At 50.8% G+C, this 16,367-nt stretch overlaps 1 long non-coding RNA gene across 2 annotated transcripts; it reads right to left on the bottom strand.

The window, feature by feature from the left end:
- Positions 1-7,670: 7,670 nt before the first annotated feature.
- On the bottom strand, positions 7,671-10,770 carry LOC113910913. Of its 2 annotated transcripts, XR_003516316.2 has the most exons (5): positions 10,636-10,770; positions 9,231-9,306; positions 8,855-9,161; positions 8,328-8,489; positions 7,671-8,136 (listed from the first exon to the last, which is right to left on the bottom strand). It is a non-coding gene; the product is annotated as an uncharacterized LOC113910913 (long non-coding RNA). The 2 variants fall into 2 exon arrangements; XR_003516315.2 differs by having other exon boundaries at positions 7,671-8,489.
- Between the last annotated feature and the right edge of the window lie 5,597 nt (positions 10,771-16,367).

Below are 16,367 nucleotides of genomic sequence, written 5' to 3'. Positions count from 1 at the left end.
AGTAGCTAATGGTTCTTAGGTGCTGTGTGCCCAGCCCCAAGGGTTTTCCGTGCATCGCCTAATTTAATCCATGGGCCAATTCTTTATGGTAAACACTTTTACTTATCCCCATTTTACAGATGAACAAACTGGGGTGTGGAGAAGTAAACTGCACAGGGCCACTCAGCGAGCAAGTAGGGGAGTTAAAATTGGAACTTAGATCATTCTGACCCCAGAATCCAAGCTTGGAACCACCATGCCATATTGCCAGTTTTGCTACCAAAACCAAAACCAAAACAAAACCCTACTTAAAAAGAACGGAACTTCATGATATCTACAATTAAAAACAGAAACAAAAACCATGCTTGAAGATGACAGGCATGAGGGAAAATTTAAAGAAGGAAATCCTGGAGAAATCTGGTACCTTTCTCATGTATTCTAAATTGCCAGTAATCACAGTTTAGGATAATCCAGGTCAGGCCTGGAATGTGATGAGAAAGCTTTCTTATAACTCCACTAGAAGCCTTTTCATGGAATGAAATGGAGCAGGGGCTCTGGACCAAGTCAGTGTTAAAAGCCTTTCAAGCTTTTCTCACACCTACTGGCGGTTTTCTCTGCTTCTGGGGTGGTCTACCCAGAGCTTAGGCCGGCCAGGTTAATGGAGGGGGGCGGTGAGGGGAGGGAGGGAGGGAGAGCCGCTAGGATTACATAATGTGTCCTGCTTCTCCTGTCCTAGGGTGCTGGGAAGCAGGACGGGGGACTGCCTGGAGGAAGGGGCCCCTTTTTCTAAACTGCACAAAGTTGCCTTAGTGGCCAGCAGGGGCCCTATCTGAGTGAAGTTCTTCCTGTACGAGACTGACTGTTCTGGGTTCAAGGGAGAGTGACCCTCTGTGGTCTCTTGATGAGAGAACACTTCCTCCTCCCCACAGGAATTTCCAGTTGTAGTTATTAGCCTAGGTGTAACCTGAAATTTAAATGTAATTACATTTCTCTTAGAGCTAGGAGCTAGGGCTGTCCCTAGCAACCTGCCAGTTTCCCGCTTTCCTTCTCGGGAGGAGAGTCTTCAGCCTTTTATTCCTCTCGCCTTTTGCCACTCCGACCTTAGCGTCGCCTTGAGCCTGGGGTGGTGCTTAGTGAGGAGACTTCACCCGGGACACCAAGTCTCCAGCTTGTCCCCCCGCCCCTTCCCAGCCCCGAGAGTCTTTGTGTGGGACAGCAAGAGGCACCTGTGCGCTCCAGGGGTGGTGAGGGGTAACAGGGAGTGGTAGGTGGGGGCCTGTTAAGATAAGGAGAAAGAATAAACAGAAGCAGATGTGCCTTCAGCCCGGTCCCCAGCCCACTGAAAAACAAACGGATGGCAGCTGGTCTCCGGGGCAGGACCCGGCCTCCTTGGAGCCAGGAGCTGGCTTGGGCTCCTCAGTCCTCATCTCTCCACTGGACCTTGTTTTCCTCCCCTGGAGACAGGCCAGAGGCTCTTTCCCTCCACACGATACAAACCACATATATTCACATTCTATCTATTATCAGTGCCAATGACTCCTCTCCATTTTATTTTGTTTTTTAATATTTATTTATTTTAGAGAGCGAGCACGCATGTGCGAGCATGGGGAGAAAGGGCAGAGGAAGAGAAAGTCTTTTTTTTTTTTTAAGATTTTATTTATTTATTTGACAGAGAGAGAGACACAACGACAGAGGGAACACAAGCAGGGGGAGTGGGAGAGGGAGAAGCAGGCTTCCCGCCGAGCAGGGAGCCCGACACGGGGCTCGATCTCAGGACCCCGGGATCATGACCTGAGCCAAAAGCAGACGCTTAATGACTGAGCCACCCAGGTGTCCCGACTCCTCTCCATTTTAAAAAAGATATGCACAGTCATTCTCCTGTGAACCACAGAGGTGGAGACTGTGCGCCCACATGTCCCCTTCTAGGCTGAGATTAAAAAGCCAGGAGGTGACTTTAATCCCCCAGAGTGATGGTCGCCTAAAGTTATGGGGCCCCTCCATACGATGGACCCTCTGGCTGTAAAAATCCTCTGGCTCCCTGGGCAATTTTGGACTCTCCGCCCCCAATCCAGAGGGGATCAAAGCAATAGAAAGTCTGGACATTAAGGGTGTGCAGGGCTGGGGCTGCAGCTGGTGGTGCTTTGGGGCCCTCCTGCAGCATATCATTCTACAGCGATGTTTCCCTTTCAAAAGGGACCTGGACTGACTTAAAATTTTTAGTGTTTTTTTTTTAAGATTTTACTTATTTATTTGACAGAGAGAGAGCACAAGCAGGGGGAGTGGCAGGCAGAGGGAGAGGGAGAAGTAGGCTCCCTGCTGAGCAGGGGGAGCCGATGTGGGACTCGATCCCAGGACCCTGGGATCATGACCTGAGCCGAAGGCAGACGCTTAACCAACTGAGCCACTCAGGCGCCAAATTTTTAGTTTTAAATATTACCTAAATATGTGCAAATTTAAACCTGGGTATACACTCTGTGTGCTTATAAGTAGTCTATAATCCTACAATTGAAGGAGGAAGGAAGGGAGGAGCCAGGGTCTCACCCACCCACTCCCAGCTAGGGCTGTGTGTCTCCAGTAGAGGTTTTCTCCTCCCGGACGGACCTGACATGACCCACTGTGGTTCTTGCTTCTGCTGGGCGATCCCCAGGCTCAGGTAACACTGCCCCCGCCCTTCTGTCTGTCCAGCCTAGGGGTGGCGGTGGCTTTCTGCTGTTGCTCATCTCTGGTTTGCCTCACCCTCTCTACTTGGATTCTGGATTCTTCCATCCTGGCCAACCATGGGGTGGGAGGCAGCATTTCATAAAGGTGGGAAGTGCAGGGGTCTTAGGTGGGATGCGCCAAAAGCCAATTCTAAGAGGGAGATTTGCATGCAGAGAGTTTATCGGAGAGCGTGCCCCCCAGCAGCAGCTCTAAGAGTGAGGGGAGCAGGATTGGGCAGAGGGAGATGTGGACATGCAACAGTTGCAACAGAAGCTCAGACGCCAGGATGGCCCTTCAGAATTGTCCCAAACTGGAGCAAGGACTAGAGTTTTGCACCCCTCCCCCTCCCCAGCACGGCTGAGTTGGACTGGGGTTGCCCCCAGGAAGGGGCCAGTGTGGGATGGGGTGGCTGCCTTCAGGCAGGGCTGTTCCTGGGGAGGGACTGGCTGTGAGGGGTCATCAGCCCTGAAGGGGAGCTTGGGCAGGGGCCATAGCATCTGCTTCAGGTTCAAAGCCCACTTCTGCAACTTACTAGTTATCTGACCTTGACCTACTTCCTTATCCTTGAGCATGCTTTTTGGGGTCCTGACAAGTGAAAAGGGAAATTGTGAGGACTGAATGAGACCGTGTTCCCTGTTCCGTAGGGGAGAGAAAGTCTCCGCCCCTCTTCTCTGCTGGCTTCCCTCCAGGTCGCTGCTGTAGTCTGTGAGGTCAGGATCCAGGACAGTTTCCGCCACGTTTATGAGGGGTGGGGCTCTTGTGCAATAAAGGGTCGTGTGCCCAGGTGTGGCCTTTTCTCCCACTTCCTGCTCCCAGGGGCTGGGTAGACCTTGCTCTCCTCATGGGGGGATGGGATGAGGAAGCTGAACCAGGTCCTCTTGCAGGCTGGCCTCCTTGCCCTCCCTCTTCTTCCCCCCAGGAGCACTGGCTGGTTGAGACTGTGCAGGGCACAGGGGAGTGAGGGCTCTGGATCCTTGTGTTCTGAGCTTGGTCCTGTCATTGAGCTCAGAGCCCTGTCCTGAGGTGGTGCATCAGGCTCTTTGCTGTAGAACAGCACCCCACATTTCTTCAGGGTCCCCATGATACCTGTGGAGACTTGATATGAATTAGAAAAGGTCCTTCCTCTGGGCAGACACAGCCTCAGGAGTGCTCAGTTAGCAAACAGAGAGTGCCTTTGTGCAAACTAGAAAAAGGCCCCCAGTCTTCCCTGTGCACTTGAGGTGCAGTGCACAACCTGCCCAACCCTATGGGGCGACCTTGAATGAAGGCTCCACTTGATGCCACAGGCTCCTCGGCCTGTCTCTGCCTCACGCATTTTCTCAGTACATGCCAGATCTAAGGTGTAGCCCAGGGTTTTGCACATTTATGTGTGTATTATAGACTATCAACCTATATGCCACAGAGCCAATCTTCCCACACATCCAGCCTTTCTCTCTGTGTTAGAGCCTTAGATGCTGCTTTCTGTGATGGCACTCATGGATTCACTGGGTCCTGGAACTGCAAGGGAGCAGAGAGATTACCAGTCATTGCTTAGTGACAGGGGCACCAAGTCTGTTCCATTAGGGACAGAGCCCCGGCCACAGAAGCATCCCAGCCCCACGAGTCTGTCCCCACCAGTCTCCCCTGCTCTGCTCAGAGTGCACGCCTAGTAACTTGGTTGCCCCCGGACATGGACAACAGCATCCTGTCTGTAAGACATGTCGATGGAGGGGGGCGGTATGGGTAGAGCAGAAGTCAGGAGCCAGATGACTTTAGGCTGGATTTAGCCCGGTTTGTTCAATCCAGAACCAAGTGCTGACTCTCAGGACTTTTCTTGAAAAAATGCACATGGTCCCAATGGGCTCGCCTTCCTTCATGGCAACACCCGACTGGAGCTGAGCAGTGTCTTCCTCAGCAGAGCTGTAGGAGTGGCCTTAACCCCAGTTTCATGGGGAAATGATATACTCCAGAGTCAGTCAGCCTGAGTTTGAATCCCGGATCCCTTACTAGCTGTGGGACCTTGAAAAAGTTATTTATTTGTGCCTCGGTTTTCCCATCTGTCAAATAGGATGAGGAAATAACAGTACCCATGTTACGGGGTCGTTATGAGGATTAAATGAGTAAGTACTTATAACCTCACACAGTACATGATATATGTTAGCTGTTGTAATGACAACAGGTGAGTTTCCACTGAGGAGACATTTACGTGAAGTTTCCACAAACATCATTCCACTGTCTCAGTGACCTCCAGATTCCCAGCAATAGATTGCGGCTGGCCTAGAGAAACCCAAGTTGGAAAAGTCACTCTTTGGTCCGTGAGGCCCCCTACCCCCGAGCAAGACGATCTTCCAGACTGGCCAGGCCGTGGGGTAGCGGGCAGCCTTGCCTCCTGGTCTCGTCCTGCTTGGAACTCTGTCCCTGCCGGGGAGATGAAGGGAAGCCCTGTGAACAGCAAGTTACACCCCCTGTCGGCCGCTTCTAGGAGCCCATCCTGATATGCCAAGGCATTCCTCCTTCCTCTAGTTAAGTCCTTAAAATCTGTCAACAGCTGCCTTCCACAGAGTTACTGGGCATTTTTATTTCCCGCCTGACTCCTGCTTGGGGTAATGAGTTCCATGAGCTTACCACCCACCGAGTGAAGTCAGATTTTCTTCTATTCTTCCTACACGCAGTTCTCTCAAGCTTTAAGTAGAGCACCCTGGTCTAGTTCAGGATTTGGTGAATGAGTTCATGACCACCCTAACCATAACATTCACGATCCGACAGATGTTACTCCTTCGTAGCCTTTGTCTCCCCAGATGGAAGAACCCTCAACATATCACTCTGTGTTTTTATGGTAGCTTCCCTATTTCCTTGACAACTTTGGCTGGCCCCTTTTCCAGTTTCCCACGGTCTTTCTTGAGGTGTAGTAAGCACACGAGACAGAAATCCCTCCCCAACCACACACTGACCCTGTGCCACATTCTGTTACACTTGGTTGCAGTTCCAAGTACCGAATGAGAATTTCACTTCAGTACATGCAAATGGCAGTCATTTTGTTGAAAACTGGAACAAGAGGGTGTTGGGAGTTGGTGAAAGAACAGAGAATCAAAGCAGCAAGCAGAGCACACACATAAGATTTTGCCATAGAGGTGTGGGAATAATATCAGAAGGTGAGATCTTAGAACTCTAGACTCAGAACTCCACCCCAGAGCCGCTGTACACGATCCAGTGCTCACCCCCTCACCACAGTCCTGGGGGCTGGGCTGCACCAGCCAAAGGGGTCACCTTTTCCTGGTTTGCATAAAGACATCTCATGGACCAGCAGCATTCCTGCCCAAAGGGGACAGCGGTGTCCTCTAGACGGGGAGGGCAGAAAAAGCCAGGCCAAAGTGAGGCACTGGGTCCTGCTACTCTGCCATAAAGGTTTGTTTTTTTTCTGCTTTGTTTTGTTTTGTTGTTGTTGTTGTTTTAGAATTAGAGGGAGGTTTTTTTTTTAAGATTTTATTTCTTTATTTGAGAGAGAGAGAGAGAGAGAGAGAGCAGAGCAGGAGGGAGGGGCAGAGAAAGCAGCAGATTCCCCACTGAGCAGGGAGCCTGACACGGGGCTCCATCCTAGGACCCTGGGATCATGACCTGAGTCAAAGGCAGACGCTTAACCGACTGAGCCATTCAAGCGCCCCTGCCATAAAGTTTTTATCGTCGTTCATCCAGTGAGTATTTATTGAGCATCTCCGTGCGCAGCACCATTTTAAGTGTTGAGAAGAGAGTGGTGAATGAGACGCACGGTTCCTGCTCTCACGGAGCTTACACTGTAGTCAGGGGAAACAAATTAACAAAGTCAATTTAGGCATCCCAAGCATCACAGTGGTCTAGATCAGGGTTGGCAAACCGTGGCCCTTGGGTCAAATCTGGCCCTTGGCCTATTTTAGTGAGGCCCATGAGCTAAGAATGATTTATGTATTTTAAAGGATTATAAAACAAACAAACCCTTAGGAGGCTCACAAACGCTAATTATCTACTATTTTTCTTGACAGAAAAAGTTTGCCAAGCACTGGTCTAGACAGTGACTCAAGGTGGTAGGGTGGTCTAGTGGACACATCAGCTGCCTCCCCAGCACCCATCTGAATCGCTCAAATACATGGTAGCCTTGAGATTTGGGTGGCATGGGGCTTTCATGGTCTAAGCCTAATTAGGGTCCTAGGAGCAGTGACTGGTTCAGGGTTACACCAGTGAGTGTGTGGGATTCTCCTGGGCTAAGGGATTGGTTAGGTAAAGTCCAGGACTTTCCTTTGAGTGTTGGAGGACATGAAAGTCTCTCCTTCTGGATGAGGTGAGATATGGATATGAAGCTAGAGATCACTGAAGCCATTTTGCTAACATATAGGTGGTTAGCATGAGGATTAAGGTGACCTATTGAGGGGAGACGCCAGAGAATCATAGTAAAAAGGATCCAAGGCCCTGACTATACCCTGGCTGGAGCCTGATTTGCTTCTGGACTTCATAGTTTAACAGCCACTAAATTCCCTTCAATGTTTAAGCCAATTTGGGTTTCTTGTTTCTTTTGACCAGAAACATCCTAACCGATATAGATGGTCAGGGAAGAAGAAGGTGATGTTTGAGCTGAAACATAAATGGGAGCAAAGAGGATCTGGAAGAAAAACCTTCCAAGCGGAGGAAAATGCAAATACCCCAAGATGGGTATGGGCAAGGCACATCTGAAAAGCGGCAAGGTCAATGAGCCATGGGGAGACTGGTATCTGGTGAGGGAGAGGAGTAGGCCAGGTCTTGGGTGGCCATGGAGAGGAGCTTAGCTTTTGTTCTAAATGCAACAGGAAGCCATTGTTAGTTTGTTTTTTTTAATTTTTTATTTTATTTTTTTAAAGATTTTATTTATTTATTTGTCAGAGAGAAAGAGAGAGAGAGAGAGAGCACAAGCAGGGGGAGTGGGAGAGGGAGAAGCAGGCTCCATGCTGAGCAGGGAGCTTGATGCGGGACTGGATCCCAGGACCCCAGGATCATGACCTGAGCTGAAGGCAGACACTTAACCGACTGAGCCACCCAGGCATTCCTGTTTTTTAAATTTTTTAAACTTGATTTTTATTTATATGCAACAGTGCAGTACCCAAGGCTTCAGGGCACAGTTTGATGAATTTCAGTGCGTACATACATACATGTGTATCTCCATCACCCAGATCAAGAATGCTTTCAGCCCCCACAGGCCATATATGCAATTTAAAATTTTCTAGGAGCCACAGTAAAAAAACACATAAAAAGAAACAGGTGAAATGAATTTTAATTATGTCTTTAACTCAGGGGATCCAAAATATTCTTTTAACACATAATCAATGTTAAAGGTGTCCATTAGCTGTTACTTTTCCAAAGTCTTTGAAATCCAGTGTGCAGTTTACATGGACAGCAATTTCAATTTGGACTAGCCCCATTTCCAGTGCTCAGCATCCACATGTGGCTAGTGGCTACTATAGGAAGAGTGCACATCTAGAGAGTAAGGAAATGAAGCAAACACCGCCCATTGATCAGAAGTCATGTAAATATAAGCCACTGACCTTATCTCTATTTAGAGTTCTGACTCTTTAATTTCATTTTAGTGAAAATAAGTCCCCACCCATTCTCAGTTCCCTAGCCCTATATTCCTCTAAGGTTGTACACTCACCACAGAATTTTCCTACCGTGAGCAGTTTTAGTTCCCTTTTGGGCTCTCCTATGAATGGAGTTGTCATTCTGCCCATTTGTTAGGCAATTCGAACATCTCAATGACAGGCTCCTCGCTTGACCAATAATCCACCAATTCAGATGAAAGTAGTTCCAAACCTGGCCGATCACCTAAATCACTTCAGGGTATTTAAAACAAAACAAAGAGGGACGACTGGGTGGCTCAGTGGGTTAAGTGTCTGCCTTTGGCTCAGGTCATGATCCCAGGGTCCTGGGATGGAGCTCTGCATCGGGTTCCTTGCTCAGTGGGGAGCCTGCTTCTCCCTCTGCCTGCAGCTCCCCCTGCTTGTGCTCTGGCTCACTCTCTCGCGCCCATGCTCTCTATCTCTAGCAAATAAATAAATAAAATAAAACAAAACAGAACAAATAGCCCACATCCAGGACCTCCTGAATCCCAACCCAGAGACGTGTTCAGTGATGTGCATTTTTAAAAAGCTTGACTGTGAAGGCCATTCAGCCTTGGGGACCACTGAGGATTACCCACTTTGCTGAACACGCCAGAGTCTTCATCTGGGACTGTGGCAGAGACGCAGTGAGTGCTGAAGTGACCGTCCTCTAGGAGCAAAACTCATTTTAACAACGTTGTCATGGCCATGGGAGGGGGGCGTGTCTTTGTTTCTTCAGGGGTGGGACTGTGGCAGTGGCCGAGGTGGAGGCTTCAGAGGGCCCCTTGGACGTAGACTGTTTTGTGCAGGCAGAGCCCAGGACAGGAAAAAACCTCTCCAGTGGACAACCAATATGAGAGAAGACAGAGGGCCACAGATCTTGAGTTGGCCTAATGAGAGGTATGGCTAAGGAAGAAAGCCACAGCTGGTGAGCCATCTTCACCGCCTTCCCCCGCCCCCCCAGTCTGTTCTTACCTCCAGCGCTGGCTTTCCTAGCAGTGAGTCCGTCACATCTCTTCCTCACACATGGGTGTATAGTAGCAGAGCCGACCTGTGTTTCAAGGGGACAGTTTGAAAGAGCGATGACTGAGAAAAAAAATTAACTTCATCCTTCTGGATTTCCTTTTAATTGTTGGGTGTGCCCTGGGCACCAGAAATTGTAAAGTAGGCCTGGTTTCCTTCCTTGGATGCATTTAAAGAGCCCTGGGTTTGCAGTCAGGACACCTGAGCTCTAGTCCCACCGTTACCACTAGTAGCTGCATCTCTTTGGGCGTATGGTTGAACAAATCTGAGTGTCACTTCCTCCACTGGTTACATATGAGTAATAGTGCCTGCCTTATAGGTTAGCGTGATTACCAGATAAATCACGCCTCTGAAAGCCGTTTGGAAACTGTAAAGCATGACACAAATGCAAGATGCTAAACTTTATCGCAGGGAAAATGACAGAGGGCCTCGGACAGTGGGAGAAACCCTTCACCAGCTTCTAAGATGGTCAGGTCAGCAAGCACGCTTCTTCCTCTCTGCCCTCCCCCCTTTCTTCTTTGCCCCCTCGCCCTTTATAATGGCGTTTGTATGTCTTTACAAGCAGCAGGGGCTCTGATCCTAAAGAATGAGTACTTGAACACGCTCCTGGGATTTTGGCCCTTGATACACACCTGTCCTGGGCTTCTGAAAAGGCAACCTCCAAGAGAAGCCTCTTGGCCAGGTGTCCCTAAATATTTCCAGTGGCAAGTCCTCCGCAGGCTGGGAGGTTTCCATTGGCTCGGGGCGGGGGGGGGGGGGGGTGTCCCCTGCGTCTATCTTTCATTGGCTGGCTGCAGCTGGGACGAGGAGCGACAGGCCCTGTGCGGTTCACAGCCGAGAATCACTGAGGGCTGCGGGCGCCTTTGCTGCCTCCTGTCCCCAAGTAGCCCGTGGGAGCTCTCTCCTCCTCCCCCTCCTCCTCCCCCTCCCCCCCTCCTCCCTCTCCCTCTCCCTCTCCTCCTCCCCCTCCACCAGTCCATCCCAGGCTGCTCTTCCAGTCCTGCCCAGTCCTGGGCCGGGCACCTACAACCTCCGCTCAAATCACCTCCTTTGGGGAACCTTCCGGGTCTAAGCCCAGCCGTCACCAGTCCCTTAATGGACACATTTCTGGTTCCCTGCACAGAGAGGGGGAATCAGTCCCCAAGCCACGCACACGAGCAGTGCCTTTTGTCACTTTCTCAAGCCCCGCTAGCTGCGGTAAAATGCTCAGGCTCTTTCTTAACTGTTCTCCCCGGGAAATTTACAGGTCGAAGGATGCAGTAAACCTCCTGGCTCCTTCCCGAAGAACGCTGGGACTTAAATGCACTGGGCCCCAGCCAAACAACCGAATAAAGTGGAAAATTTTTTCATCACTTACAGAAACTATTTTCACCCGGCAGAAACAGCATCTACAGCTTCTCAGAGCAAGCTTGTTTTAGCACCGCCGAGCAAGAGAACACCGGTGCAGTCAGGGGCGCTTTCTGGAGGCCGCTCCAACCGCCCTCCCACTTCCCATCGGGCTGTCATTGTTCCCCCGCCGCTGGGGGCGGCGAACCCCGCAGCCCGGCCGGCGCGCCCCCGCAGCCCCCGCGCTCCCGACCAGCCGCGGGCGCGGCGGCACGGGGCATCCCTGGGCGAGCCGGGCCCGGGAGCTCGGCGGGGGCGCGGGGGCGCAGGCGGGGCCGGCGCTGCCAATCCCCGCGCGGCGCACGTGCGGCACGTCCCCGCATCCGGGCCCCCGCCCCGAGCCGGCTCGGCTGGGGGTGCGGGGGGGTGAGTCCGGAGACAACCCGGGGGGCGCCCGCCGGGGTGGGGGTTGGAGATGGGACCGCGCGGGGGGTCGGGAATGTGCTCGGGGGTCTGGGAGGGGCGAGTGGGCCGGGGGTGAGTAGGGTGTTGAGAGGCTGTGAACGCGCGGGACGGGGGCGGGGGCGGGCAAGGGGGATGCTTGAGGGTCTTGGGGGGGCGCGGGCAGGCAGTGGGGCGGGGGAGTCCGAGCGCGCCAAGGGACTACCCCGGGGCCCACGAGAGGGTCAGCCGACGCTTGGCCATCTCCCTAACCGATTAGGGAAGCGCCAGGAAATTCCCCAAGCCGTCTCAGCCTGGCTCTCTTCCTCTCTGTCACGAAAAAGTGGGCCACACACGGGTGGGGACCGGTCTGCCCCCTGCCAGCTTAGCCGAGGGCCCACGGCAGGAGGGCAGGGATCCGGGGAGGGGGATTTCACATGCTGGGCTCAGAGCACCTGTGCAGGAGAAAGCAGATCATTTTAGGCACCTTCTTCACCCCCCCATCCCCCCCTCTCAATCCCTGCCGTCTCCGCCCAGAAATAGGGAGTGTTTTATTTCTGGTTGTGATTTTGAAACCTAGCCATCCCATGCGTCAGGCACCCAGTGGAAGCACAGGCATCAGAGCTGTCCGAGTGGACTTGACGGTGTACAGAAGGCAAGAGAGGGGCCTCCGCCTTCAGGGGCCGAGACTTCACGGACGGTCCACTCTGAGATGGAGCCTGCTGGCGGCCCGTTAATGTCCTGCTGGAGGAGGAAGGCATCGGGGCCAACATTCTCTATACAGAGCGGCCCCTTCGTTCCCCGCTGTGCTGTTTGGACCCCGGAAAGTGCCAAGTCCCAGCGTGGAAGCCAGTGGGATGTCTTGGAGGTCGCTGTACCTTCGCGGGGAGTCCCCGGAGCGGTACTCTTGTTTACCCTCCTTGGGAGGCCCTAGCAACTTCCGGAAGAGGACTCCCTTTGAAGTGTGGGCAACATTTCGGTTCCTCCGACTACTCCTTGTCTCCTTTGATGTGAAATGACGCTAGCAGAGACTGGCTCCCGGGACCAAGAGATCAAACACCACTCCCAAGTTCGACCAAGAGATCAAACACCACTCCCAAGTTCACCTCCAGCAGGACGGACATCTTGAAGGGCAGACTGAAATACTGTAGAATCTTAAATTTTCCCATTTCCTGCTGTGTTTTAAAAAATTAATATAGTACCTATTTTTCAAACGTATCATTCAAATCCCAATGCCTCTGAAATGACAGTGGAAAACCTTGGGCTCACCTGCTCTGTCTACATGATTTCATCTAATCCTCACAACCACTGTCCCTGGCTGGTATTATCCCCCACTTTATAGATGGGGAATTGAAGGCCTGGGGTCATACAGCTGTCCCACTGAGAGCCTTCCTTCCTTCCTTTGTTTTTAAAGATTGTATTTATTTGTTTGAGAGAGTGAGAGAGAGTGAGCAGGGGAAAGAGCAGAGGGAGAGGGACAAGCAGACTCTGCACTGTGCATGGAGCCCGACATGGGGCTTGATCCCCTGACCCACGAGTTCACGACCCAAGCCCAAACCGAGAGTCAGTCACTCAACCAACTGAGCCACCCAGGTGACCTGAGAGCCTTTCTTATTGAGCACCTCCTCCACTAAAAGTTAATTGCGTCAGTCAAATGAATCAAATCCCACGAAGCACCACAGTGCCGGGCACACAGTAACCGCACGGTGAAAAGTTACCGATTTTTTTGGATCGCTGTTATCATTACAAATAATAAGCATAAAAGTTATATCATGATAGCAAGTTTGGCAGTGATTGTAGGCAGTAGACCTTGATGCATTCTTTCAGAAATGTTCAGGGTTTTGTTTTTCCTTGGTTAGAGCTATCTCTAAATGGTACTGGGATTTCGACTCCGGAGCAAGTTGCTCCAAGACAAACTGTACTGTAGTTTTCCCACAGAGATTTGCTCCCAGACCTGATCCGTCCTTCCTTCCCAACTGGAGACCATTAGCAAAAACATGCTATTCAGACCTCAGCTGGGTGCTTTGATGCCTATGAGTTTAGAATGGGATGGAATGTGTGTGTGTGTGTGTGTGTGTGTGTGTGTATTTTAATGACATGGATAAGGTAACTTAGCTTTGTCCTAAAATTTCACAAAGAAAATCAACATTATTCACCGAATTGTTTACTTTTTTGTTTTTTGGTTTCGTTTTTTGTTTTACAAAAAAGTGTTTTAAAAATGCTTTGGAAGTGGAGAGATCCTTCTGAAGGCCTCTCTAAGTTGAGAGAATGGCTAAGAATCATCTGAGTGAGGCGCTGCGGTGGATGCTGACCTGGGCCTGGATGTGCCCTGGGAGACCCAGGAGGACAGGCGAGCTGCCCCGTTGCTTGGCTTTTTGAAGGACAGGACGGGGAGGGGGCAGGAGCCACAGAAACACTGATAACCGAGGCACCGTGGAGCCCCGATGAGGCCTCTCTTTAATCAGAGGCTGGTGGGGCGGAAGGTATAAAAGAGTAACACATGGTTGAAAAATAATAACAAATGGTATTTCTTGAATACCTATCATGCTGTACGCACTGTGCTGGGGGCTTCACCTGCTTCTCATCATTTCGCCCTATGAGGTAGGTTACATGTTATTATTCCCAGTTTCCAGCTAAGGAAGCAGCCAAAGGAAGGTTAAGTGGCCCAGCATCACCCAGTTGCTAAGTGGCCCAGCCAGGGCTCATGCTCATGGCCGTGTCATTCAGACACGTGGGGGATGGAAGTGTTCTGCTCTTTTTTGCTGAGATCCAGTTCACAAGCTCTTGTCCTGGGGGACGTTCGGGACTTCCCGGTCTGGAGCCATCTGAGGAGAAACTTTTGAAAAGTAGTTGGCTGAATCACAGGGAAGGAGCAATGGCTCAGGGTCTACTGGCTGAGCAGGGATCGGTGAGAGGAATCAGCCCAGAGGACACAGTGGGGCAACGCCGTGACTGGATTGCTGTTGGGGGAGCAAGAGTGCCATTTCGTGGTGTGTGTTTGGGGAAGGACAGAGGGAGATGGGACGGGAGCAGAGGAAGGCAAGCATGGGAATTGAGGTATCATAGGAAGGTGCCCGTGGTTAAGAGGTGGGACCTGCAGGGTGGCCACTTTGTTTCAACATATCACAGTAACACGTCACACCTGACTTCCAAGCAGCAGGAGAGAGGAAAGGGAGAAGGGCCTATACCTTCTTTTAAAGAGACTTTTCTGGAAGAACCATACTATACTTTTTGCTTGCAATTCACTGGCTAGAACTTAACGGCTGGATCCAGCTGAAGGGAGGTGGGAAAATTAGTCCATCAGCAGGGTGTAATGCTACTCTGAATAAACTTGGGGTTCTGTTACCAAGGGGGAGAAACAGCATTGCTGTTGGGTTGGGCAGGCATCTAGCAGAGAAAGCTGGATTTCGTAGCTGTGAAATAAACAGGTTATTGGGATTTGTAATGCACTTAACTCTCCGGTCACCGGCCCTAGGCAGATCACTTTACTTCTTTGGGCTTCAGTGTCTTCACTAAAAAAGGAAAAAAGCTAGACTTTCTGACCAATAGCCGTGGCTGTTAAACGGTGTTCTATGAAGTCCTGGGGTTTCTTGGAGATGCCTCAGAGGCCAACAGGAGCACCTAGAACCGTGACCTCTTGGCTAGTCTCCTGCTCTGTTACTGGAGCCCCTGGAGGCACACGCCAAGACCTGCTCTTCTTTTATCCGCTTTCTCAGCAGTTCTAAAGCTCCATGGCCTGGGGGAGAAATTTCAGGAGCAATGGTGAAAAGTTTCTGGGTTTTGAGAGAAGCAACTTGAACAGGTTGTGTGGGCTCAGGTTTCTGTGGTTCTAGAGATAGAAGCACCCATTTCTGTAATTTGGAAAACCCAGGGAGGTGTCAGCTAAAAAGCTTGGTAATACTATTGGTTTTGTAGGTAATCGGACATCATTTTCTTAACTCGGGGGCGTTAGAATCTGTTTCCCCAGAGCTGGAGTGAAGAAACAATGAACTTTGAGATAAGGTCCAGGCTTGTCTTCCCCCTCTGCTATTTGCTGCTTGTTCTTCAATCTCTCTGAGCCGCAACGTGCTCATCTATAAAATGGGGGTAATAATGCCTACTTGGGGGCTGCTGTGAGAATTAACTGTAATCAAGTATATGAAGGTTGGCCATGAGGAAGCCTTAGTCTAGTGTCACCTGTTGAGCAGAGGGTCTCACACCACCAAACGGAAAAGGTAGAGTAGAATGGCTTGGTCTTAGTGATTTAGCCAGTCAGTTCCTAAGGCTCAAGATAAAAATGATGATGCTGATCTCTGGAGCATCACCCTGACGGTTTCTGAGCTGAGCCCCTATCCTGTAGGGCTTTGGCGTTCATTCCAATGAGCAATGCCCTAGAACCAACCAAATCCCACTGCTGTTGTTTACTTTCTCCCCTAAATCTTCAGTCTTTCCCTCCTTACTGGCTTTCCCCCTCACTCGAAGTCTTTCTCATCTTGAAACAAAATTCTGTTTCTAGGCAGATGACTCTTCCTAGCAATGTCTTCCTCCTTTTCACAGCCATAAACCTTGAATGAGTTGTACATAGGCTGCCTTTCCTTTCTCCCCACCTGCGCTCTTCTGGCTCTCTGTGAGTGGGTTTTTGCCAAAGCTCTATGCTGAATCTGCTCTTGCCAAGGCCATGGACATCCCCAATAACCAGTTTCGGTTCTGTGGCCTGAATGTCCCTAGTTCCTTTGACTGCCTGAGGTTACTCTTTACTTTAACAAAGGAAGATTCAGCATGTGGGTGTAACATGTATAAGTGGGGCATGATCCCCAATATTTCTGAAGGCATATGGTTTGCATATGTTTTTAAACTCTTGCAGTTTTCTCTCTGAAGTATTCCTGTCCTGTTCCTGTGGCTGTCTCAAGCCTCACTCTCTGATTCGAGTCATTCCCAGATATGAACACACCCCTTGTCTTCATGTCCAAGGACACCACTCGGCCAGCAGCAGTGGGTGGAAGAGACTATTATTAAATCCTGGGAATGATGGCATGGGGAGCGGGGAGAACACCAGGTGTGAACCCACGTTCCTGACGTCTGCCGGCCAGCGGCCCAGTGGAACCTCTTTCCAGCAGCCTCTCTTCTTGGCCGGTCTCCTGCTCTGTTGCTGCAGCCTTCTTGCTCCCTACATAGAATTTCCTCCCACATTCATTCCGTTTCCCATAATGCCAACGTCCATCCCAAGGTTGCGTCTCTGGGGTCACTGGGGCACCGGGAGCCCATGAAATAACACTTAACCCAGCTCTACACAGGGTAACTTCGGTTCCCTTTGGATTCAGCTCTCCTTCTCAGGTGAGGGCG

The sequence above is a fragment of the Zalophus californianus genome, chromosome 12, assembly GCF_009762305.2.
Source record: "Zalophus californianus isolate mZalCal1 chromosome 12, mZalCal1.pri.v2, whole genome shotgun sequence".
Lineage (NCBI taxonomy): Eukaryota > Metazoa > Chordata > Mammalia > Carnivora > Otariidae > Zalophus > Zalophus californianus.
The sequence above is the reverse complement of the archived record's forward strand: the minus strand, read 5'-3'. Positions and strand labels throughout refer to the sequence as shown.